We start from the raw sequence: 25,538 nt of genomic DNA, 5'->3' as shown, positions 1-25,538 counted from the left end.
CACCTCAGCCGCGGGACGGACTCACTGCTCGCCTTGGTCTCTAAACCAGCGCCCCCTGTTACAGATGAGGAAACTGAGGCCCTGCCCAAAGTCCGCTTCGGAGCCACCCCAGGGCCCCGGATCCCCACCCCACCACAGAGGCCCTCCCGCCTTGGCGGTTTCTCCTCCGTGAACGCCCCGCCCCATTCCTGGGGGGTCAGCAATCTGGCTCGGAGGCCCTGGCCAGCCGGCTTCCCTCTGGAGGACGGTGAGGTCATTCACCAAAAACGTCCTGCAGGACGAACAGATGTTTCGACTCCAGCCACGCTGTCCCCATCTCATCCAGGCGGAGGCGGGACTGAAGGGGGAGAGGGCGCAGGCCGGCCCAAGGAGCCCCTCCCCCTTCGCCTGCCTGACCAAGACAGCTGGCACTGGAGCCACGCCTCTTACAAGGCGCGGACTTAGTGACTCTTACCTAGCACACAGGTTTAGTGAGCTTGCAGGTCAGAAGTATCTACACCCAAAAGCTCTTGAGATCATCTCACCGAAGCTTCAGGGAACCACCATTGTCCCAGAGTCACAAAGACCTGAGTTCAAATTCAGCCTCAGATATTAACCAGTGGTGGGATCCTGGAGAGGTCATTTCCCCTCTGTCTGCCTCAGTTTCCTTCAGTGTGAAATGGGAATAATAATGCCTACCTTCCAGGGTGGTTGTAAGCATCCAATGAGATAGTTTTTATAAAGTGTTTAGCAGGATGCTGGGCACACACTCGGTGGTGTATACATGCTTAAAGGCCATTCAGTGCAATCCACTCATTTAACCAAGAAGGAAGCTGAATAGGAGGCCCTCCTTGACCTGCCACCAAACCCCTCCTCCCAGCCACAGAAGCCACTTCTCTCTGCCTTGTGAAACCCAGGTGCAGACTCACCTGACTTGACCAGCAAACCTAAGTAGAAACTGGCAGCAAGAGCCAGGTATCCTAACCCATCTCCCTGACCCTGCCATCACTACAGACAACCACAGCATGTCAACTAGGAGGGAACTTAGAGCCTAGGATATCAAGCTTTAGGGGGAGGAGGAAAAGAGAGGGTATCTAAAAACAGATGATATCAGAGCTGGAAGGGCTTTAGAATTCAGGATGGCGGATCTAGGAAGGCCTTAGAAATCATCTGACCCAATCTTCTTTTCTCACAAAGCTAAGGGCTAATGAGGAGAAATCACTTGCCTGGATTCCACGTTAGATCTTCTCCCTCCAGACCCCAGGCTCTTCCTAGCAGACCACCCCCAAGTTCTCAGGACAAGCTCTATGCTGTGTGGGGGAGTGGGAGAGAGACAAGGCATCATCTAAACAGAAGCTTGGAGCAGGTGAGAAGCCCCATTGGTGGTGCCAGCTCCAGAATCCATGTCTTCAGATTCTGGGCAGGTGGGAGCTTTTCCTACAATTCTGCTCTCCTTATTAGCCTTATTCACCCTTGGAATCCTGGAGAACATCCCCTTCTACATTTAATAAGAGCTTAATTAGTGGCCTGAGTAGGAAGTGGATATCATTGATTCTGGTGTCAAAGGACACCAAATCCTGCTTCAGTGCTTAGGCCCAGGGTGAACTTAGACAAGTCCCTCCCTGTCTCTGAGCCCTTGTCTGTAAAATGAGGGGCCCAGCCTCAGTGGCCGTGGGGCCCCTTCTAGAAGTGGAATCCCCAGGATTTCAGACTTTGGGAGCCAGCAGAATGGACAGATCCTTCTCCAGGACCACTGCCTTTCTCCAAGACCACACAAAGCAAGGGCTCCACTGGGTCCTGCATCCCCTGAAGGCCCAGAGGGTAGAAATCAGGAGCCTGACAAGACCCTCCTGCTTCTAGTCTTTGGAAGGGGCCAACATGCACTTCCAGGAATGAACAAGCCTGCCATCTCTGCCCCATCTTCCTCCCATGTTCCCTGGCTTCCCAATTCCATGACTAGACCTGATCTGGCTTCCCTTCCTACCATTTGCAAATGTCTTCTGATTGCTAGCTCTGAGGCCTCAGCTGGATGGGGGCAGGGAGAAAGAGGAGGGGAGAGGGAGTCTCCCTGGAGGGCAGCTTGGGAGGGGGCAAGGCTCAGTGCCCAGAGGCCTGACTTTAAAGGTGTTGGGCAAGACCCCCAGGGGCCTAGAGCCAGAGGGGAGCTTAGGGACCTATTTAGGGGGAAACTGAGGCCCAGGGCCCCCAGAGGGGCTGGGCTGGGACAGGATCAGAACCCAGGCCCTCTGATTCCAAATTCCGGCTCCCCAAACTGAAGCGGAGCTGACAGACCAAACAAAAGGCAACCTCCAGCTATTTCCCCTTTAAGAAAAGCTGGTGGCAGCTGCCCAGCGCTTGGGACCTGAGGGCCCCTTGGCAAAGCAACCTGCATGCCAGATAAAGGCAAGAGGGGCCTTCGGCCGCCAGTTCCCAGGAAGCTGCTTTTTCTTTGTTCATTCTGAGCCCAGACAGGCTGCCCAAGAGCCTAGATTTGGGGCAATCTCAGAAGTGTGGCCCTCTTCCATGTCTGCTGTGGGGCTAGAGTCGGGGGTCTACACTGGCCTTGCTTCTGGGACTCAGAGAGAGGAAAGGAGGAAACAAAAGCTCAGAGAGGGCAGGGGATCTTCCTGAGGTCACACAGAGAGCGGTTTCCCAGCCTCTGTCTACACAAAAGCACTGTGGGCTGGTGTCAGTTGGGTTAACAGCTGTCTACCGGACTTGGATTCTGGGTCACAAAAACAGCCTCTGTAACCTGAGGAATGGCTGAGAGGGTCCTAAAAGTCTCCTCCATCTCTAAATACTTTTGGTTCTAGAACTCCAAATCTGGGAAGCCTGGCTGGGGAACTTTGTGCAAGATCCTTCCCCCTGCAGATCTGGCATAGTAACTCTGTGTGATCAAAGGGCTCCCTTCTCTGGGTTCTCAAGCCCCTCCTGGCTCTGACATCCCCTGCTCTAAGTCCCCTCAGAGCTCTGACCTTCCCTGTTCTAAGTTCTGACATTTCAGGTTCTAAACTCCCTCCCAGCTCTGACATTTGCTGATCTACCCAACATACCTTTTGCTGCACCTGCTGAGCCACTGAAACCTCTGGAATGAATTCTTTGCCCTCTAACCCTCATCAACAGACACTTAAAAACACAGGGAATCATGAAAGGGAAAGAGGAACTCACCCAGCTCCTAACCCATGTTCTTTTCCCAAGATCCCAGTGTCCAGTCGAATCAGAATCTCCTTTGGCCTCACTTTCCCTCTTTGGAGTCACTGGGGGTTGGACTCAGAGACCTCCCCAAGGCACCACTGTCTCATCAGAGCCTGACTCACTGTTGGGCAGCTGGGCCAGGAGCCAGGGCCCATTAAATCTCTCAGTTCTGTAGACACAGGATGCCCGACCAGGTGTGTAAGCAGGAGGCAGAGGCTAGCCTCCTCTTGGGGACTGGGCTCTGGGAGGCAAAGGCTGATGACTGGTCTCTGCAGCCCCTCAGCCACAGCCCTGAGCAGATGACTTAAAGGGCCAGGGCCCCACTCTGAGCCTCTGCTTGCTCAGGAGGCCTCAGAACTTTCCAGAGAACCCTCCTCCCAGGGTGGAAAGTTTCCACGCTGATCCAAAGCCAGCCAGGAAGCTTGGACTTGGCAACTGAGAATCACAAAGGCAGTGAGAGTGAGCAAAGGAGGAGGGGAGGACAGGAGAGAGGAGGGGAAAGGAGAGGCCCAGAGAAAGGGTGAGCCCCTGGAGGGACGCCTGGCACTCACCTACACTGAGTCCGCACTGAATGTCTGAGCCTGTTCAGAAGTGATTCAACCTTCAACCCAAAGCCTGCTCAGGGTGTAGGGGTTTGGGTTCAGTGGGAAGAGGATGCCATCCCACTTCCTCCGAATGCATTCATTCACCAAGTGATTTCCTTCATTCATTGGATAGATAGGACGAGTTTCTACCTGGACTTCCTTCCTTCGTCCCACTGATAATCACTCATGTTTAGTCAATGTTTATTGATGACCCATGTTCATTTGTTCATCCATTTGCTTGGAGACTGTTTAGTTGTGCTTCCTACAGGTACTGAACTTTATTCACTCAACAAAAAGATAGCAGTGGATTTACCTAAATTTCTGTGATTTTTCCGCTCATTCATTCACTTGCACCACAAACATTCATTAGTCTACTTAAAATAAAGGCCTGCAGCAGACAATTATTAATGGCTTATGTCTAAAATTCATCATCTAGTTATTCATTGGGCCTCTAATGATTTCATTCATTCATTCATTCAGGGATCATGGATGACTGATAGTATGATTCATTCATTCAGTCATAAACATTAATTATTAATGATTTCATTCCATCATAAAATATTTATAAATCTTGTTTATTAGTGATTCCTACCTAAATTTCATTCATTTATATATTCAGTTGTTCACCTCCTCAATCAACTCTCATTAATGGATCCTCTCAAGAGTGGGTAGTGTTGAGGGCAGTAGATTGAGAGTCATACAGACCTGGGTTCAAACCTTGCCTCAGACACTAACTAGCTCTATTTCCTCATCTGTAAGATGTTGAGACTGGACTGGAGAGATAGCCTCTAAAATCTCTCCCAGCTCCTGAGTTAAGGAGTCTACAAGGTTTAGTCCTTCAATCACTGATTCACTTAACAAACAGGGATCAAGTGCTGACTCTATTAGGAGGGCTGTGCTTTGCCTAAGGAAAGGTACAAAGATCATTAACAGAGCCTGGCACTCCCCCTCCAGCCCTACCACCGTCTCAGAGCTTACAGTGTAAGGAAACCCCGACAGGAATGAATGAAAGACTCAGGAAGCACTTGTGTTCTTAGCACTAAGACGACCAATGGAAAGAGAAGAGAATTGTTGCCCTCAAGAGGCTTACACCTGAAGTGAAGGACACTGTGCACCAGAAGCCTAGGAAGCATGAGGGCTCAGGACTTGGCAGTTCTGGACTCCTTGGGGCTGCCTGTGAGCCCCATGGAGTGGTGGGTAAGGTTTAGGGTCAGTCTTAGGGTTGGCCACCATCAGGAAGAGGGGACAAGGGTCAGAGGAACAGAAGGGATTCTGGGCTTCCTCCAGTGGAGGTGAGAACACACAGAGCCATAATTCTGAGGGTAGGCTCTGGGGCAGGGCAGGCCCACGAAGCACCAGCTTCAGCTCAGGTCTGGGTCATTTGGCAGGATAGTGGGGAGGGAGAACTTAGAGCCTGCAGAGAACCTGGTCTGCCTAGGCCCTCACAGGGACCTTTCTGTCTTTTTTCAGGACAGATTTTTATGGTCATCTTTTTGTTTTTACACCAGAATTTCTGTTAGCATCCTCCTCCACCCCTTCCAGAATCATCTCTCGTAACAAAAAAACAAAAAGGAAGAGAAAACAGTTTGTAAAACTGAACACCATGTGAAGAAAAGAGCCCCCCATGAGCCTCCTCTCAGGGAGTATGTGTGTGTCCCCACTCCCATCCCACCTTCCCAGTGTGCCTTCATGCTTGTGTTTTTCCTTGTGGATTGTCTCTATCCTTTTTACGTGGGACTTTCCTTCTTCTTGTCTCGCCATTTGACCATGAGCTCCTTGAGGCAGGGACCATCTTTGGTCTTTCTCTGTCCAGTGCTTTGTGCTCTCAAGGTGCTAATTAAGGACTTATTGACTGATGATAAGGTAAGTTTGAGGGAAGGAAAGGAGAGAGGTATAAAGGAAGAGACCCCAACGATTTGAATGAGGGACTGAGGAGTCTAGAATGGAGAAAGATGCAGCATCCCCTCCCAGAGAGGGGCACAATACCAAAGAATGAAGACCCACCACGCTGGCCAAGATGGGGAGCTTTAGCTTGGAATTTCCAGAGGGGGAGGGGATAGGAGGGAGCAAATTGTGGTCATCCCCAGACTCCAAGCAGCTCTGTCCCCACCCACCCCAAGAAAAAAGAATGACCTTGCAAGGCTTGTAGCAGGGCAAGCACTGAACCACATTGAACTTTGGGGTCTACATGAAGGAGACCTGGGAGGAGCCTCCCTAGGCACTTGGCCTCAGCTGGAGGTCAAACCAGGAGGGAATAAGTGGAAAGCAGGCTCTCAGTGTCCTGGGACAGCCAGGGTTCGATGTTAACTGACAACTGAGGGGAGAGAGGCTAATGGGGCATTATCTGATGGCCCAAGTGTTAGCTGGGTGTTGGACTTCATGGTCTGCCATCTTGGAAGATAATGAAGGTCTAGCTCAAAACTGAGGCAATGGAGGTGTTGAGTGATAACTAAAGTGGTCACTACTAATCAGGTTAGTAGATAAGCTGGGTTTTAGATGACAATTAGGACACAACTGATAGCTGAGGTTGTTATCTGATCTCTGAGGCCCTTGCTAAAGCCAGCCTTGCTCAGTTATCAGGAAGATGAAGGGGGCAGGGGGCACTGAATTGAAGGAAGGCCAAGGGGTGCTAGCTGGGGACCTTAGTTATGGTCCCCGTCTTTATTTCCCATCTGTTAAAAATATTTCCCCCCACCCACAGTTTTGCTGTATCAAATAAGAACACACACACATTTTCATACACATACATAGTGCTTTGCATATTTTTAAGTGACATACAAATAAATATCCACTGCTGTCATTATTGTTAGCTGTTTGCTACAGCCACTGATGTTAATTCAGACATTAACTGGTAACTAAGGCTCTGCTCATTCAGATGCTGAGGGATATCAGATCTGAATTCAATGTCCCTCCCCAGATCTAAATATTAGAATGTCATGAGGAGGGCAGCTTTAGAGTTAAAAGGGATGTTAGCCAGCCTCACTTTAGAGAGGGGAAACAATCCCAGAGAGGGCAGCAGCTTGCCCTGCAGAGTTATCCAGACTGCATGTGGCAAAACTGAGAATCAAAACCCTGCAACCTGTCCTTGGGCCACCACAGAGTCTTCTCCCTCCCTGACTCTGAGGACCTGTGCTGCAGGTCCTTTGCCTGAGGACTCCAGAACCCTATGACCTCTGACCCAGCCCCCCTGGCAGACAAGCTGAGGACTGGGGAGGGGGGAGGTATTGTCAGCCTCAGTGATTGTAGATTCTATGTCTAGCCCTCAGGCAGCTCCTAACCTAGTATGTTGTTCAGGACTTTTTACCAGGACACACACAATGCCAGGAAATATTCACATACCAATCTATCCAGGAAACCACCGGGCTTCTCAATATATACTGACCAAGCCCTCTCAGAAGAACATATGAGCACAGGATGGAAAGGGAGTCACTGAAACACAATCATCACCAACAAACCAAGCAGCCAATCCAAGGCAACAGGCCTCAGGGTCAGAGCCCCAAACCCAGGTGCTTTGCTTGTTCCAAAGAGGGTTCCTTGACTCTTTCTCTGGATGGGCCTTGAACACCAGCCTGGTACCCTTACTGGAGCTGCTTATAGCAACTGTGGTCTACCTACCTCCTTCCTGTTTGTGCTAATTCATGGTGTGCCTAACGCCTGTGCCATAAGGAGAACCATGATGTCCCATTTCATAGTTGAAAAAAACTGAGGTAAACAGTGATTAAGTGACTTGCCCAGGGTCACAAAGACACAGTAAGTTTCTGAGTTCAAATTTGAACTCAGGTCTTCCTGACTCCAGGCCCTGTACTCTGTAGCACCATCCAGTGGTCTTGCATGAGTGTAGATACAGGTCTGAATTTTTATTTTAAAACTATTATAGGAAATCTGCAAATTTTGATTCTAAGGAATCACAGAACCAATAACAAGGAGCCAGAATCTCACAATTTAGTCATGTCAGCAAGCATTTTTAAGTGCTTACTTTGTACCAGGCACTGTGCTAAGCACTAGAGATGCAAAAAGAGGCAAAAGAGAGCCCCTGCCTTTAAGGATCTCACAAATTAATGGGAGAACAACATGAAGAAAACTGTGTACAAACCAGCTCTATACAAGATGCATAGGAAATAATTAACAAAGTGAAGGCATCACAACCAAGAGGGTTTGGGGAAAGTTCCCAGTTAAAGAAGGGGCTTTAATTGGGACTTAAAGGAAGCCAGGGTTGTCAGAGCAGAGGAGGGAGACATTTCAGACACAGGGACAGACAGAGAAATTGCCTAGAGCTGAGAGGTGGAGTGCCTTGTTCCTCTTGTTGGTGAAATGGGCAGGAGGTTGTGTCACTGTGTAGAGGGGTATGTAGAAGGGAGTGAGTTATAACAAGACTGGAAAGGGAGGAGGGAGCTGAGTTATAGAGGGTTTTAAATGTCAAAGAGAGTATTTTATATTTACTCTTGGAGGCACAGGAGTCATGGGAGTTTATTGGGTGGGAGTGACATAATCAAACCTATGCTTTAAGAAAATCACTTCAGTGGCTGAATGGAGGATGGACTGGAGTAGGGAGACCCTTGAGTCGGGCAGTGCCCCCAGCAGCTGTCACCATAGTCCGATCCTGACATGATGAGAGTCTGCCACAAGATGAGGGCAGTGTCCAAGGAGATAAGGGGGTGCATTAAGGAGATGAGGCAGGGATGAAATTGACCAGAGAAGCTGCAGAGGTGAAATCTACAAGAGAAGCTGCAGAGGTGAAATCAACAAAAGAAGCTGCAGAGGTGAAATCTACAAGAGAAGCTGCAGAGGTGAGATTGACAGGTCTTGGCACCAGCTTGGTTGGGAATGAGGGGTGGAGCATGAGTTGAGAGACAGGGAGGAGTCCAAGATGACTCCCAGGTTTCCAGCCTGGGGATTCAGGATGGTAGTGGCATCCTATAGTAATAGGAAAGGTAGGAGGGAATAGGAGGACTCTTTAGGGGAATAGATATTGAGGTCTGTTTTGGTCACATTTAGCTTAACATGTCTACAGGACATTTGGTCCTAGATGTCCGCTGTTTTGTAGGAGGGATTACTATAAGTTGGAGTATGACCAGAGGAGAAAGGGGTTAAGCCTGGACCATGAGATACTAAAAACTAAGAACAAAATGAAAGAAGAAATTATAAAGTGCTTAGCACAGGGATGTACCCAGCAGTTGCTTAATAAATACTCCTCAATGGCTTGACTAACTTGCTCAAGGTCACATGGGTCATGTGTGCCAGAGCTGTGGCTGGACTCTGAAACCTCTGCATTCAAGGAGACAGCTGTGCAAGTAGACAGGATGTGAGAGACCAGACAATCAGAATGAACATGAAACAATAGGGAGTCCTGGCCTGGGGAACCTGGAGGGAGACCTCTGTTGGAGTTCTAACTCTGACTTGAATGGGCTACCTGACCTTGGGCAAGTCTTTGACCTTCTCTGGGCCTCAGTTTCTCCTCTGGTAAATGAGGGGGCTGGGCTAGTTATCTCTAAGGTCTCTGCCAGCTAGGGATGCCAGGTTTGATGATCCAGGTTCCTCCACGCCAGGGGCTCCCTCGGCAGGCAGCTGCAGACAAAGCTCCAGGCATGCACTGAATTTCAATCTCTAACCCGGGAGCCGGTGCCAACCTGGCCCTGTGCCATGCATTCAAAAGTCAACGGCTCTGCCCGGCTGCTTCCCACGGAGGCGTTGTGGGGAGACTGGGCCCCGGCTCCCCGACAGGCAGATGTCCTGTCCCCAGGCTCCAAGCTCTGCTGAGATGCAGCCTGCCTGCCTGCCTGCCCCAGAGAGCTTCATTCCCCCCATACAGGAGAGGGTCACCGGGCGCATTTGAATGAGGCTGGCTGAAAAGCGGGTCTGCAGCCGTGTGAGGAGAAATCCCAGATGCCGCCAGCCTGCCCGCCCCACTTCCCCAGGCCCTGAGCTTTAACAAGTGGGGCTTTGTGCCCCGGACTCTAGAGACTGGTGATCTCCGGGACACAGCCAAGCACTACCCCGCCTCACACACATACACGTACACATACACACAAATCAACCCACACCAATATATACATATTCATGTACACAAATTCACACTCGTATACAAATATACACACATACAGTATATATGCAGCATCTACACATATACACTCACATATACACATACACATATAAAAATGTATCACACACACAAGCATTCATATTCAAATACACACATACACTCAGAGACACACAATACATATATACAAAGCACAGGCACACATATGCATACACACATACAACACCGCCACACACACACACATGCAAACTCACACATAACAAAGGTAAACATAGACGCTCCCATAACACAACTCACACATACCTCGCATGTACACATCTACAGCTCCACCACCTGCTACTGGAGCATAGTGGGAGGGAGACCAGGGCAGGAGTCTCCCAGGAGGCTTCAGGTTCTCTCAGGTCCGTGTCACTTCCTAGGACAGAGCTGTGACTCTGCTGTCACTTACAGGCTGTGTGACTCTGGACAAGTCACCTGGCTTCTCCTCTAATTTTGTTGCCCAATTTACCTGCAAGTGCCCAAAGGTCTGATCGCCTAGGATCACCCTGAGGGCAGGGAAGGGGCTTATTCCAAGGAAACACAGCATGGAGGAAAGTGGGCAGCCGAAGGGAGGCTTTGTAGGCTCCTGACCTAGGAGGGATCTCACAGGCCCGGAGTCCAACTTCCTCATTTTACAGGTGAGGAAACTGAGTCTCAAAGGGGGAAGTGATTTGTCCAAGGGCACATAGGCCCCACAAAGTCAGTCAGGATTTGAATCTGGGTCCTTGGACCCTAGAGACCATACTCTTTTCACTGTGCCTCAAGCTAAGCTGGGCAGGGGGGATGCCCAGCCTGAAGCTGCAAGTGAGTTTGAAGACAATCTGATCCACAACTTCATTTTACAGAGGGGGAAGTCGAGATACAGAGAGGCAAAGAAAGGCCAGAGGCTTTGTACTCAATACCAAAGGACAGAGTAGAGGGGATTCTGGTCTAGGTGTAGACCGCACCAGGTGGCTCTGAGGTGCAGAGTCAATGAAATGGGGATACAAACCCCCAGTTTAATTGTGAGGAGACCCCAGCTCTGTCCCTCGCTCAGTGGTGGGCTGGCCTCTCCAGGCCTCAGTTTCCCTCACCAGAAGATGAGGACATTGGGACCACTGAATCTGAAGGTCCCAGGCAGCTCAGACACCTTGGGGGTCTGTGACAGTCAAAAAGGAGTCATTGTGAGGCTGTGTGGGGTGATGGGAAGAGGTGCGAACCAGGCCTGAGACAGAGAAGCTGCCCCCTCTACCCTCCAGAAACCTCATATGCAGAAACCCAGGCAGTTCCCTGGGGCCTTCACTGCTAGTGGCTGCCATGCCAACCTCTCATTCTTGGCACTGTGCCTGGTACAGGGTTGGGAGAAGTGCCTGTGCCCATGGGTCCAAAAGGGAAGGGGTTGGAGGGGGAAGCGGAGTAGAAAGGATGGGGTGGATGGCCCAACCACCTCCCTGTGGGCAGCTTTCGGGGACCTCTGTAGAAGAAGGCTAATGCTGCCTCCGCCTGGGCAGAGCCAGCACCTCGTTTGCAAGAAACCAAGGCTCTTTGCCTTTAAGGCTACACTGTTCCCTTCTGAGTGGATGGGAAGAAACAGAAAGAAGGCTGTGTTTGCAGCTGAGCAGCTGCCCAGAGGGCCTAGCAGGCATCGGCCACTGCAGAAGAAGAAGGAGCAGGGCCCTCCTCCTGGCACCTCCTCCTCTCCTTTCTGTTGCTGTTGCCTGGCAGCTCCCAGGCCTGATGGACGCTGAGGGCAGGGTCCAGAAAAGGGTTAGGACATAACAGTGGAGGGGACAAGGGAAGGGGAGGAAAGGGGAGGGATGGGAAAGAGAGAGGGAGGGAGGAAGAGGGAGAGATACGGAGATACAGAGGGAGATTGAGAGGAGTGGGGGAGAGACAGGTAGAAATTGCAGAGCACAGGAGCTGGACCACTGGCCCCTATACTAACCACAGCTGGGCCTGGGGTGTGTGTTGGAGGGGGTGGGGCAGACGATGGCTCAGGTTGTACCTTTTCTGGGAGGCCCCGGCATCTCTGGAGGAGGGTGCACCTCCCAGGCCCTGCCCAAACACCCTGTGGCAGAGCAGTGCCCTCTGGCGGGACACCCCCCCTCCGCCCATTGTAGCGGGAGCCCAAATAAATGGGACTTGTGGTGACAGGGAGAGAAGGGGGATACAGCAGCGGGGCCTGGGGGCCCAGGGCGGCAGGGTGGTGAGGCAAGATAGCCCTGTGTCGGTGCTGGTTATGAATGTTGCCTACTGGCCCACGTGAGCCCCCTCTCTGCCTATCCCAAAGGCTCCACTCCCTAATGAGCTCTCCTGTCCCTGCCCCTCCAGAGCCCCTCCCCCTTCCAGTTCCCTCCAGTCCCCTCAGGGTTCAGTCTTCCTGCCCCATACTCTAGGTGTTGGCTACCCCTTTGCCAGCCTCAATATCTCAAGCCTCAGTCCAAGGCCCATCCTCCCTATATCAGTCTCCTCCCACTCTCTCCATTTAGCGAAAGTGGTTAGGTGGCTCAGTGGATAGAGTGCCAGGCCTAGACGTACAAAGACTCACCTTCCTGAATTCAAATCTGGCCTCAGATACCTCCTAGCTGGGTGGTCCTGGGTAAGTCACTTCCCCCATTTGCCTCAGTTTCCTTATCTATCAAATGAGCTGGACAAGAAAACGGCAAACCAGAAAACTACAAATGGGGGAGAGTCAGGCACAACTCAAAATGATTCAACAACCATTTCCTAGCCCCTGAGAAGAAACAAGTCTGGGAGATGGGCCCACTGACTGATAGGTGGGAGTGTCCAACTCTTCCACAGAGGTGGTCAGGCCTTCCCTGCCCCAGCTTCCTTATTTCTTTTTCCTCTTAAGATACAAATCCAGGTTAGAGGATGTCAAAAATCTTGGTCAGACAGAAATCTAAAAGTTCTCCTTTTGTCATTGAAAACGAGCTCTCCTAAACCAGCCATTGATATTTAAACCCGATTCTCAATCTAGGATCCCAAGATTCTCTGGGTGTCTGAGGTGGGAGGGCCCTTCAAACAAGGGATGTCAGAGCTGGGAGAGACCTGAGAACAGGGGATGGCAGGGCTGGGAGGGGCCTGCGAACAGCTAAGAGGGTGGTCCTGACAACCCAGGTGCTTATACCCCGTACTTCTGCATCCATATGTCTGACAGGGTGACTACATGTGGGGGAATGGAGTCAGAAGACCTGGGATCTTCCCAGGCATCCTTTAAAAACCCAGCACAAAAGTCACCTCCTCCAGAAAACCTTCCAGAATCCTCCAGTCAGTAAGGACTTTTCCCTTAGGTCCTCAGAGGGTGCTCTGCCTGATGACGTTAGCATTTGAGCAACGGATTACATTCATCTCTGTTGGTGTCTTCTTTTTCTGCTGGTGAAGGGGCAGGAATCCTGCTTTATCTGAAATCTTTGCAAGTCCTCTCCCTACGTTCAGTTGGTGCCTAACAAATGTTGGCTGAGTAGATGAATACTGCATTTTCCCAATGCACGTAGCCCCTGAGCATAGACCTAGAACTGAACGAGACCTTGGAAGTCACTCAGTCTGTTTCCCTCATTTTACAGAGGGGGAAACCGAGGCCATGAAGATGGTGTTTCCCAGCTCTCCCCAGTAGCAAATGGCAGGGGCAAATTGGAACCCTGGTCCCCTGACACCACGTGGAAGGGACTCTGCTCCCAGTGTAAGCACAAAGAGCATCACTAATTCTCATTTATGTAGCATCCAACATCTTAAGAACGTCCTTTTCTCACACCCACACCGGGAAGGAGGAAGGTGGTGATCACAGTCTTCTCTGGACAGGGTTTTTTCCTAGAATCCTAATCCATCATCACTGACATGAGACATGAGACATTATCACTGACATGAGACATGAGATGGTGAAGACCCTCCAGGCTTGGCCTTGCCTCGTCTCCATGAGAAAACACGTCAGGGCTCAATCACTCCTGTGTCTTCAGAAACCGCACACTGGAAACGCCTTGGTCTACCTTCCACTAGAGTCCCAGAAACTCCCTTCAGGGGCCAAGCCTATCAGGCAAACTGCTCCTTTTTTAGGGGTAGCTGGACATGCGCCCCCTCAGCCCCAGGCCTCTCCCTCTGACTGGAGGTTCCTCCCAGTCCTCTCCTGCTCCACCCTGGACTTTCTCTATTACGCAAAGGGAGGCACCTTCCCCTCTCAGCTCCCTTTCCTGGGTTGGGGCCCCATTAAAGTGTAAGATTCCTGAGGACAGGGACTGTCTTTATTTCTGCTTGTGTTTGTATTTGTCTTCCTTCCAGAACGAAGGACAAACACGACCTGGGAGTGAGTAGCAGTTTCTCCCCTCCTCTCCCCTTCTCTCCCGTCCCCTCCCTCCCCTCTCCTCTCCTCTGGTGTTCTACCCAGGGGAAGATACACTTCCAAAACTTTCCTTTTTTCCTTTGGGTTTACTGGCTAGATTTATTGCCTTAAACCCAATTCACTCTGGAGCTCATAGACTGGACAACAGGTACCCAGGACCTAGTATAGAGTGAATGTAACTACTAAATAATAACTGTTTCTCTTTTACCCAGGAACCCTGAGGGTCTTCCTCTTCCAGTTTAATTTTTTGGTTATTTTTTTCCTTTTATTAAAAGGGGCCATCCTTTGAGTAACTGCTTAAAGAAGCCTGGGCAGCTAGGTAGTACAGTGGATAGAGCACCAGTGCAGGAGTCAGGAGGACCTGAGTTCAAATCCAGCCTCAGACACTTATCAGTTATGTCACTCAGCAAGTCATTTAACCTCAGTCCACTGGAGAAGGAAATGGAAACCACTCCAAGCACCCTTGCCAAGAAAACCCTAAGGACAGCTCTAGAGGGCTGTGGTCCGTGGGGGTTACAAAGAGTTGGACGTGACTGAACAACATTCTTTCTCAGGGGAGGACACTGAAGCTCAGAGAGGGAAAGAGATCTTGTCACTGACAGAACCAGGATTTAAAGCCAGGTCCTTTGACTAGAAATTCAGTGCCCTTTTCACTGGATCATGCTTCTTGTCAGTGAAAGCAGATGCACAAGAAAATGGAGAAAGGAGGGACAGCCTTCTGCTCTATCACTTCCCTAGCCACCCCAGGGCCAATGAGAACCCAGGGCTGACCCAGCATCCATCCAGAGGTGAGGGGGGTTGCTTATCTGTCATGCTCTTTTCCTGCTGGTCTTTCATTTACAGCCTCTGCACCGATGTCCCACCCCAGTCCTACCCATGTCTCTCTGCTTCCAGTGTGCCCTCTGGAACTCCCATTCCACAATGATTGGCCCCCTCTTCCTGTTGCACCACTTTCTCATACTCACCGCCCCTCCCTGAGACCCTGCATGCCCAGCCATCCTCTGCAGCACACATCTTTTGACACACTGGCCCTGAATTTTTTGATCCCCACTGTTACTTCCAGTTTCCCCGTTCACTATCACTTTGTAATCTCTCCTTTTTGGAAATTCACTCAATCAAAATTTTCCACCCAGTTCACGAGATGGTGGCTCAGGACATTCTCTCTTCTTTCTTGAGGAGTTCAGCACCAGGCTCACCATCTTGCTTTCTCCCTCCCCTCAAATTCCCACCCTAATATCTGGGGATTTCAATGTTCACATTGATGCTCAATTCAACTCATTAAGCTACTCCCCCAATCCCTCCATTTCCTTAGACTTCCTTCACTCCACCTGGACCACCCAAGAGGATGTCCACACCCTGCCTCTTAGTGATCCTCTCCAAATATTGCATTTCTGTGATTAAAAAAAGAATGAAGTCTTTGGCTTTCCCCAATTGACCCTAACCATATCCTCCCATCATTTCATGTCTCCTGCCTAACCCTATTCTTCAGTATTCTCCCACAGCCCTCAGTGCTCTCTCAGACCACTTCCTCTGCCCTGACCCCAGCCTCCCTCCAATGCCAACTCAAGAGTCAGCCATTTCACTCCAGACTATCTCTGCTCCAACACACCTGAACTTCTCCTACTAGCTTTCTGTTTTTGCCCAACTCCAGCCCTGAATGACGTTCCATTCATCCCTTCTGTTTCTATTCGAGTCCCAGAATGCTACTGGAAGAAGTCTCACAAGTGAAGTCAGGTCAAGTCAATGAGCATTTATTAAGCACACAACCAACACAAATTATCCAGCATCAACTGGGCTCTCACTGAAGCAGTACAGTTCTTTTCTTTCTCCCTAATTGATTCACTCTCTCAGTCCCCACAGAAGCCAGGCCAGACTTTCTCATCTCTCTTCAAGCCTCCATCCTTCCTTTTCTTCTCCCTCCCCCAAGACCTGACCTCTTACTCTACTCAGAAAATGTAGACCATTCCACAGGAACTCCTTCTTCTCCCATCCACCACAACTCATTGTTCCCCATGCTCTCCTGCTCTATCCCAGTCTCTGACAATGAGGTGGCTCAGGGAAGCTCCGTTCAATGTGGGTTTGGTGACCTCCCCTCCCAATTTCTTTGAAAATGGAATCCCCAATCATTCATTATTCCACTCTTAATTCTTCAGCCTTCTCCCATCTATTGGGTTCTTCCACCCTACCTTCAGACATCCCCATCTCCCTCATCCTCAAATGAAACAATTGAATCCTTCACCCTACCATCCCCTCAAGTTATTGTCTTCCCCCTCCTTTCCCTTTGTCAGCCTCAAAGTTGGAAAAAAGCTGCCTCCTCCTCCTGCCTCCACCTCCCCTCCTCTCTCTCACCACTCAGCCCTTTATAATCCAGCTTTTGACTTCATCACTTACTTCTCCAATGTTTCTAGTCACCCCCTCTTCATCCAGTCTGGTCTTTTCCCAGTCCTAAGCCTTCTCAGCCTCTACCACTTTGACACCCTCTGGGTTTCTACCTGTCAGTGTCTCCTGGCTCATACCATGCCCTCCAACTGTGGGTGCTCCACAAGGTTCTGACCTAAGCCATCTCCTCTTTTCACTCTCCTTTTTTCCTTCTGTCCCCTACCCTACCCTATAACCTCCACCTAAGCATTTCACTCTCTCTGCAGACAGATGTCTCTTCACCTCCACACTCTCCTCAAACTTCAGTTATGCATCACAATTTCCCTGTGGATATTTCCATCTGAATATCCCATAGACATCTCAAAGTCAATGGATTGGAAACTAAACTAGTTATCTTCCCTCCCAAACTCTCCCTTCTTCCAACCCTTCCTGTTTCAGTCAAAGGCATCATCATCCTTCTGGCATCTCAGGTGTGTAACTTCAGCATCATCCTGAACTCCTCATTCTCCCTTCTCCTACACATCTTATCAGTTGCCGAATTTTGTCTTTGTTACATTCACATCTTTCATTTTCAACCCCCTGTCTCACAGCCACCACCTTAGTTCAGACTCCCATCTTTATGTGGAGTTCTCTCTCATTAGAATATCAGCTTCTTGTGACCAGGGGTTTTCTTTTCATTCTTTCTATGTGTATGTCCAGTACCCCGCACATAGTAGGAACTTAATAAATGCTTGTTGATTGATTGATACATGTAAAGTCCTACACTTGGGTGAAAACAATTAGCCCCCCTGAATGTCCATGCCCTTTGACCCAGTAAACCTGCTTCCAGGGAGGTCAGTCACAGCAACCCAAATATTCAGAAGGGAACTTTTGGGGGGAGCAAAGAGGTGGCCATTGAGTAGGGGATGGCTGAAATCAGGTTTGGGGCTGGAATCTAAGGGACTGTTTCAGTTCTTAAAAAACAGTGAGCAGGATGAATCCTGAGAAGCCTAAGAGCCTTGCATGAACAATGCAAAGTAAAGTAAGCTGACCCAAGAAAACAATGGCTAATAGTAGCCAGTATTTTGTATAGGTTTTAGTGTTTGCAAAGCTCATCACAAATGTTATCTCACTTTATCCTCACAGCAATCTCAGGAGGTTATTTGTGCAGCTATTATCTTCACTTTACAGATGGGGAAACTAAGGCAGACAGAAGTGATGAGCCTAGAGTCACCCAGCTACTAAGTGTCTGAGGCTGGATTTGAACTCACAGTCTCATAGATACAATGATATAAAAGGAAAAACCCATCACTCTAAAAGATTGCAAAACGACAAAGCTTGAACTCACAGAATAGATGGGGAGCCTTGCCTCTTCTCCCCTTCTGCAGAAGGTGTGGAGTAGGGGAGAAGGTTGTAAATAATATCAGGTTTGGGGGATGCTATGACTGGGTTTGCTGATGTTTTTCTTTTCTTCCTCTTTTTCTTTTAAAAATTTTTTGTGGGAAGAGATGACTTCTTGGGAGGGAAATGTAGGTGACTACAAAACCAAAGAGATCAGTAAAATCCATTTTAAAAAATAATTAGCCATTCATCCAAATGGAGCAGGGGTGACCACCAACTCATGGACCAGGGAGTTTTAGTGAAGAGCAGGCTCCTTATTTTGCCATGTTGTTTTGTCCTGAGCACTCAGCACGATGCCTGGTACTGATCAACACTCAGATGCTTGCTGGTTGACTGACTGATGGAATAGGAATCATCTTTTAAAAAGCTGATGTGATCACAGAGTGTCCAGTGCAAGGACAGTCCTCTGCCTTCTGTCCTGGGCAGCCCACACAGGGGGCATCCAGTCCTAGGCACCTCCTTTAGGAAAAACATCAATAAGCTGGAGCACAGCCACCTCCAGGAAGAAGGACTGAAGTTTATGCCAAGGGGTAAACTGAGGCTCAAAGGAGTGGACTGACCTATTTAGGGTTTCCGAGCCTGCGTCGGCAGCATCAGGTTCATTGACTTGAGCATAGAGCAGAGAAGAAAGTTGTCCTCATTCAACAATCCCCACCAGCTTGTGCTCCCAATGGTTCTTTCCCACATCCAGATGGGGCACCGGGTATCTGCCTATAAGGCTCAAGGGAAGCCCTAAGCAGCAGTAATCATGGTGGCAGCTGCAGAAGGAAGCCCAGGCAGGGACAACTGCCCCCAGGAAACAGAGGAGGAACCCTCCTGGCTGGTGTCTGTTGAGAAATGAGTCAGGGTCTTAGGTCTATAACTGCTTTGGGGTTACCTTAGACAAGTCACTGCCCCTTCCCTTATCGATTTTATGTCTTAAAATGATTTGGTTAAACTATATGATTTCTGAGTACCATTAAGCCCTGCCGTCCCCTGTTTCAAACCCCGCCCCAGCTCTGACCTTCCCTGTTCTAAGACCACTCCCAGCTCTGACACCCCCTGTTCTGAGGCCCCTCCCACCTCTGACATTCCCTATCTTAAGGACCGTTCCAGGCTCTGATATTGTCTGTTCTAAGGCCCCCCCAAGCTCTGACACTTCTTATTCTGAGGCTCCCTCCCATTTTATGAATGGACTGCTAGGTGGCCCTATGGATAGAGTGCCAAGCTTGGCCTCAGGAGAACCTGAGTTCACGCTTCCTAGCTATATGATCCTGGGCAAGTCGCTTTCCCCTGGTTGCCTCAGTTTCCTCATAGGTAAAATGAGCTGGAGAAGGAAATGGCAAACCACTGCAGTAACTGCCAAGAAAACCCCAGATGGGATCACATAGAGTCTGAAATGACTCAACAATTTTATATATAGGGAGACTCAGACTGTCCCCTAAACAGCTGTGGTAGCAGCACCCCCACCTTCAGCTCTGTGGGCACATTTGTGTCTGGCACTCTTTACAGGCTATAGCATAACTGCCGATTTGAACAAAATTTCCTGAGAACTCTCCACTTGGTGTCCTTCCACTGAATCCTCTCCTTTTGGAGCCGGGATTCTGACCCTGGACAGAGGCCTGACCTCCCATTCTCAGAATTCACTTCCTCTCCATCTCCCCCAGTGTTCCCCACCTTCCCCCAACTCCTCTATCCTCTCCTGGCAAGTGGAGCTGACCTTTACCCTCCCTGAGAGGAGCCCCACCCCACCTGAACACCATCTCAGCCTCCAGGAGGCCCCAAGGATGCAGCCTCCTCCAGGAGGCCCTCCCTGATGGCCCATGATCAGCACTCTCACCTTATTAAAATCACTGTGCATTTGTGGCCCTGAGGACAGGCCCAGCTTCTAATAAAGAGGTTCATTGAACTGAAAAGCGTCTTGGGGATCATCTTGTCCAATCCCATGATTTTACAGATAAGGAAACAGATCCTAAGAGGTTCAAAGGTCACACAATGAATGGAAGTCGGGATCTGAACCTCAGAAACCTGTTTCTTGATTGTCAGGTACAATCAGATGTCTCCCTCCAAAGTCTTCATTTTTACACAGCAGGAAATGGAGGCGCAGAAAGGGAGAAAAGGGGGCAGCTAGGTGGTCAACACTACACAGAGTACTGGGTCTGAAGTCAGGAAGACGTGAATTCAAATCCAGCCTCAGACACTTACTAGCTGCCTCGATCTCCTCATCTGCAAAATGGTAATCCTATCGGTACCTCCCTCCTCAGGATCAATTGAGATCAGAACTGTAGGGCTCTCACCCAGGGCCTGGCATGTAGACAGGAATCCAAGGATGTTCTCAGTTTCGTATTATGGTTATCGGCTTGTTCCAGATCACACACTGAGTGAGCTCCATGGATTAGCCATTTCATAGCAATCTGAAGTCTAGGCTAGACCAACTGAGGTCTTTAGCACAAGGGGTATGGGGTTCAAGGACCTAGGTTCCAGCACCAGCTCTGCCATTACTGGCTGTGTGAGGAGAGCCCAGTGGCCTCCTTCTCTGAGTGTGTAAAATTCAAACAAATATAGGGATGTGCCTCCAGCACAAGGTGGTCCCAAACATCTAGCAACATGATGGATGCGGTCGCTTCTGTTCATGCAAGGATCCAGGGACAGGATCAAGCCCAAACTAGCTCAGGAGAGCTGATTGGTAAATTGTCAGTGTGAGCCTTGATGCCTCAGAAATCAGCCAGAAATCGGTGCTGATGTATTGTTTGGCTGGTTTCTGGACTTCTGGAAGGGCTGAACAAAGGCTGATAATGCAGAGTAGCTGGAAAGTGGGTTGGGGGAGCTCATGCTGCTCAGCCCCGTCCCTCCTCCCATTTAACAGGGGCTTATCAGGAAGGGGCTTATCTCTGGCCATAGCTCAAGAGCCAGGGTTCCTGGACTTTCTTCATACTGCCCACTGAGATCATCCCCATTCTAAAGAACAGGAAACTGAGTCTCTGAGAGCCATCAGTGGTATGAGGGCAGATAATTTTTCAGCCAGTCAGCAATTGTCCCAGTGGCTAATCATTTGCTTGCTAATCACTCCTGGACTCACTGAGCAAGCGAACCTGCCCATGCACAAGGCTGAATAAACTCCAGGTAAAGACAAGGGAGCCAGCCAGAAGCAACATACTGCCTTCCTTCTCTCTCCAAGAGACGGAGACGGCAAGGCCTTGTGGGCCCTCTAAATGTGTGAGGGATGGGTGCAGAAGTAAGTGAAGAGATGAAGTGAGTGAGGGATAGAGCAAAGGAATGGATGGCCACCTGTAGTCATTAGAAAGTGTTTGTTTTCCTGCTCTGACCTCAGTTTTCCCATCTATCAAATGAGATCACTGCACTAGAGGATCTGAGGTTCCTTCTGACCAAAAGAGTCTCAAGTTCTAGTCTCAGTACTGTTACTCAGTCTCTCCAGGGCCTTGAGGGAGGTCCTTCTCCTCAGGGGGCCTCAATTTCCCCTTCTGTGGCAGCTCAAAATTCTAGAATGCTTTACAGTTTGCAAGCGGGGTGGGGATTGCTTGGTTTTCTTAGAGGCCTGTTCCAGCTCTCCAAATCTTCATTTTTGTAGAAGAGACCCCCAACAGCCCAGGGGCTGGACCACCCCCCGCCCCAGTCATCCTTCCTCCTTTCCTCCCTTCCACCCCGCCCCAGCTTTTTAGTCCTTTTTTGTGAAAGCATAATGAAGAGGCAGACGGCCAGCAGACGGCCGGCCAGGATGGTGCTGGTGCCCAGCTCTGCAGCAGAGAGGAGACTGGGCATGTACAGACAGCGCAGCCGTTCTCCTTGGAAACGGCAGCCCCAGCACATAATCACAGCCCCCACTTTGCTCCCCCATTCAGAGCAGCCCCCTGCCTGCCAGTGCCACCCCCAGGACCGGGGCCTGCCAACCTTCCTGGCCCCCTTCTCCCGCCCTTCTCACAGGGCCAGCCCTGGGAACCCAGGAAAGAGATGGAGGAGGGTGTGAACAGGGAGGTCTGCCCCACTCTCCATCTTTCTATCTCTCTGTCTGTCTCTGTGTCTCTTTCTTTGTGTTTCTCTCTGTTGCTGTCTCTATCTCTCTGTCTGTCTCTCTCTGCCTCTGTGTCTGTCTTTCTCTGTCTCTCTCTGTCTCTGTCTGTCTCTGTCTCTGTCTCTCCCTCTTCCCCCCCCCCACCACATTTGCTCAGTTATCATGTCTATGTAGATGACTCCCAGACTCTCAGAAGCACACAGGCCAGATTTGAACTCATGAAGATGAGTCTTCAACACTCTCCTCTGCAGCCACCTTGCATATTTACATGCTTTACCCCCTAACTGAATGTAAATTCCTTTGGAGCAAAGACTCATTGTCTTTGGCTTCAGGTATGCGGAGAACCTAGTAGGCGCTCACCATATGATGATTATTGGTTGGTTAAGTTCCTTTGGGCAGATCGAGGACCAGACCCCCAGCATCTCAGAAGCGCAGAACTTCAGCTGCCACCTAGTCTAACCCAGACTTGACCAAGAATCCCTTCCAGACCCTGCCAGAGGGGCACCAAGCCTCCAACAAAAAGTTTTGCTCTCCCTCCTGAGGTAGGCTGCCCAGCCACTGGGAGGCATCTCTAATTATCAGGAAGCTTTTCCTGACTTCCAGTCTATGTGCAGTATCCCCTCCCACACTTCTGCTCCTACATCTGACCTCTGGGGCCACAAAGACTGAGGATAACCTTTCTTTCAAATACTGGCCCTCTGAATACTGGAGCAGGGCTCCCCTGACCTTTTGAGCCCTTTCCTCACCAGGCTAAGTCACCCGGTTCCTTCTATTGACCTTTGTGTGGCCTGATCTCCTCAGCCCTCCCCCTCTCCTAACAAGTTCTCATGTTTTTAGTTTCTTCCTAAAATGTGGCATCTAGAATTACACTAAACACTGGCACAATCTTGTCCCAGAAATGTCTTTAATGTTCAATCCAATCAACTTGCACTGAGCCAGTGTGCTGGGGATCCGGAAACAAGCAAATCCCTGCCCTCATGGAGCTTTTGTAGCAGGTTGGGGATGAGCCCTAACAGTTCTCATAGAGGTGAATGAAAAACAGCAACAACAGCTTTAGGGATGGGAAACCATCACAAGGAAAAGGAAGCCATCCCCGCCCCGCCCCCATCTCCATCTCAAACTGTCATGAAGCACAGATCATTGATTCTATTTCAAATGACTTCTTCTATTAACCCTGACCCCACCCCACCCCCCCAAAAAAGACAGAAAGAGTCAGAGGAAGAGAGACAGGGACAGAGAGGGGAAGAGGGGAGAGAAGGATAGACAGAGAGGGAGGGAGGGAGAGTAAGAGGGGGAAGAGGGAGAGAGAGAGAGAGAGAGAGAGAGAGAGAGAGAGAGAGAGAGAGGCTTCCTAAGTAAGGAAGATCAAAAAGCCAGTGTGAGCAGTAGCTCAGAGTTCAATCAACCCAGTAACACAAATTTTTAAGAGGTCTCACTATTTACTACAAAATTGGAAAATAGTTTGACCAAAAATAAAAAGATGTAGACAAATGATTTTTAAAAATGATTTGTTGATGATGAATAAAGCAAATTCCTATGGCACAGTAACAGCCCTTCAGATGCTTAATGATCACTCTCATGCCCTCCCCACCCCGCCCCCAATTTCTTTTCTTTGGATTAAACACCCCCAGTGCCTTTGCCCCTTCCTCATAAGGCCGAGACTCAAGGCTTCACTTAGAGGCTGCCATATTACTAAGACAAAAAGTTGGATAGGACTGAAAACTACAGAATTGCACCAATGCCAACAAGATGAGCTGACCACTCTAGACAGGGTGGGAGGAGGGCAGGGGACAGACAGGGTGGCAATGACTGTGCTAGTCTTGGACCCTCTGGCACTCACCTTGGCTGACCAGGTTGCTGATTCCTATTCAAGTTCACAGTCCTCCTGGTTCTTCTGCAAATGAATTTCTCTCTCCTCCCATCTTGTACTTTGAAGGTTGGGGATGGAGAACCCACGTGTAAGACTTTACACTAAATGTCACCTTGTTCCTCTGTCAAGATCTTTGTCATCCAGAGTCTGCTCGCTGTCAGTCCTAGCTTTGGGTCATCCACAAATTTGATGAAGGTACCATCTCTCCCTTTAGTCAAGTCATTCAGAGAAACAATAGGGATTCTGAGAGCCAGAGAGGAGGTATTGATTGGACAGCCTATGTAAAGGCCCTGAGGTGGGAGATGGGATCCAGAGAACTAGTCCAATTTGGCTGACAGGAAGGTGTGGAAGGAGCATGGCAAGGTGGGCTGGAAATGGGTTGTGATCCATATTCAAGGAGAGATTCCTTTAGGCTATGCCGGAGAAAACACTTCAGGTGATTTTTTTTCTTTAGAGTTTTTTTAAGTTATCATTTTTAGGAAGTGAGGAAAACATACAATTTGAGAACTGGAGTGGTCTTCGAGATTGTTTTCCCCAAACCCCTTCACTTTACAGAGAGGAAAATTGAAGCTCAGAGGGAGAAAGGGATTTTCCCAAGGTCACACAGCAAGTTAGTGGCTGAGCTCAGCCCAGACTGAAACCAGGATAAGCAGGACTTTATTATGGAGTGTACATGCCAGCCTGCAGGTGTTCCCTAGGAACTCCCCTGCCCCTCAAGGGTCTGAGCTACCCCTCTGAAAGGAGGGTCTAGTGATTCCAGCAGGTAAAGAGGATCCAAGATGCCAGCTGAGCACCTGGTGCAAGGAAGGAGTTAAGACAGTTCCTAGGGCATGCTGGGCGTTGTGGTCCAGTGGCAGTCCAAGTATGCTGGGAATTGTAGTACTCAGCAGCTGCCAAGGCCTGGCACGACCTTCCTCCCCTCTGCTGCTGCTCCTGCTGCTGCTGTGACAGTTGCTGTCTCAGATGCTCCACTGCCCCCCCCAACCCTGTCCTCAGCTCCTGACCCTGGCCATGCTGGGAAATGGCAGCTAGCCCAGCCCAGCCCAGCCCAGCCAGGAAGGCAGGAATTTCCGGGTGTTTTTCAGGAACAGGGGGAGTTGAGGAGGATAGAGGCTCAGTGTGGGATCCACTCTGCCCCCCCATCCTAGGAGGAGACACACATTAGCAGGGATAGAAGGGACCTCTCCAACCCCCATGTTTTCCAGAGAATGAATCAGACCCAGAGAGGCATGGCACTTTCTCCAAGGTCACACAGCCACAGAGTCATCAGATATCAGAGCCAGAAGGAGCCTCAGAAAATGTGGGACCCAGCCCCCTGGTTTCACAGGAGGAGGAAGACTTCAGTCCTGCAGAGGAATGCCCACGCTGGCCAAGCTAAGAGCGCAGTGCTCTCCTCAGTAAAGGGATATATCTCAAACAAAAGAGAGCCCAGAGAGGCCCCAAGGCAAGGAGGTGGCCTAGATGGCTTGCCCCCTCTGAAGCCCACTGGGCGGTATCTGGTTTGTTCCATGGCACTGATAAAGCAAGGGTGGGCATATGCAGGGCTGGACCGAACCTGACCCTTCCTGGATCAGGCCTCACAGAGGGAGCCCAGGCGTGGAGGGGGATGGAGCAGCAGCCTGGACCACTGGGGCCTGCCCCAATCTGAGCCCTGTCTTGTAGCCTGAATTCCCACAAGTTTTCAACATCTTTTCCTCAGCATCAGTGCATTTGCTGGCTCTGAACCACCCCCCAGATGTGGCCAAAATAGT

General features: G+C 50.0%; 1 long non-coding RNA gene across 1 annotated transcript in view; it reads right to left on the bottom strand.

Moving 5' to 3' along the window:
- Nucleotides 1–3,524, bottom strand: part of LOC140496605 (uncharacterized) — an 86,720-nt gene extending 83,196 nt beyond the window's left edge. Inside the window, exon 1 of the long non-coding RNA XR_011964333.1 lies at nucleotides 3,148–3,524. This is a non-coding gene — a long non-coding RNA (uncharacterized lncRNA). The remainder of the gene's footprint in view (nucleotides 1–3,147) is intronic.
- Between the last annotated feature and the right edge of the window lie 22,014 nt (nucleotides 3,525–25,538).

The sequence above is a fragment of the Notamacropus eugenii genome, chromosome 3 (assembly GCF_028372415.1).
Source record: "Notamacropus eugenii isolate mMacEug1 chromosome 3, mMacEug1.pri_v2, whole genome shotgun sequence".
NCBI lineage: Eukaryota > Metazoa > Chordata > Mammalia > Diprotodontia > Macropodidae > Notamacropus > Notamacropus eugenii.
This window is presented reverse-complemented; position numbering and strand designations above follow the sequence as displayed.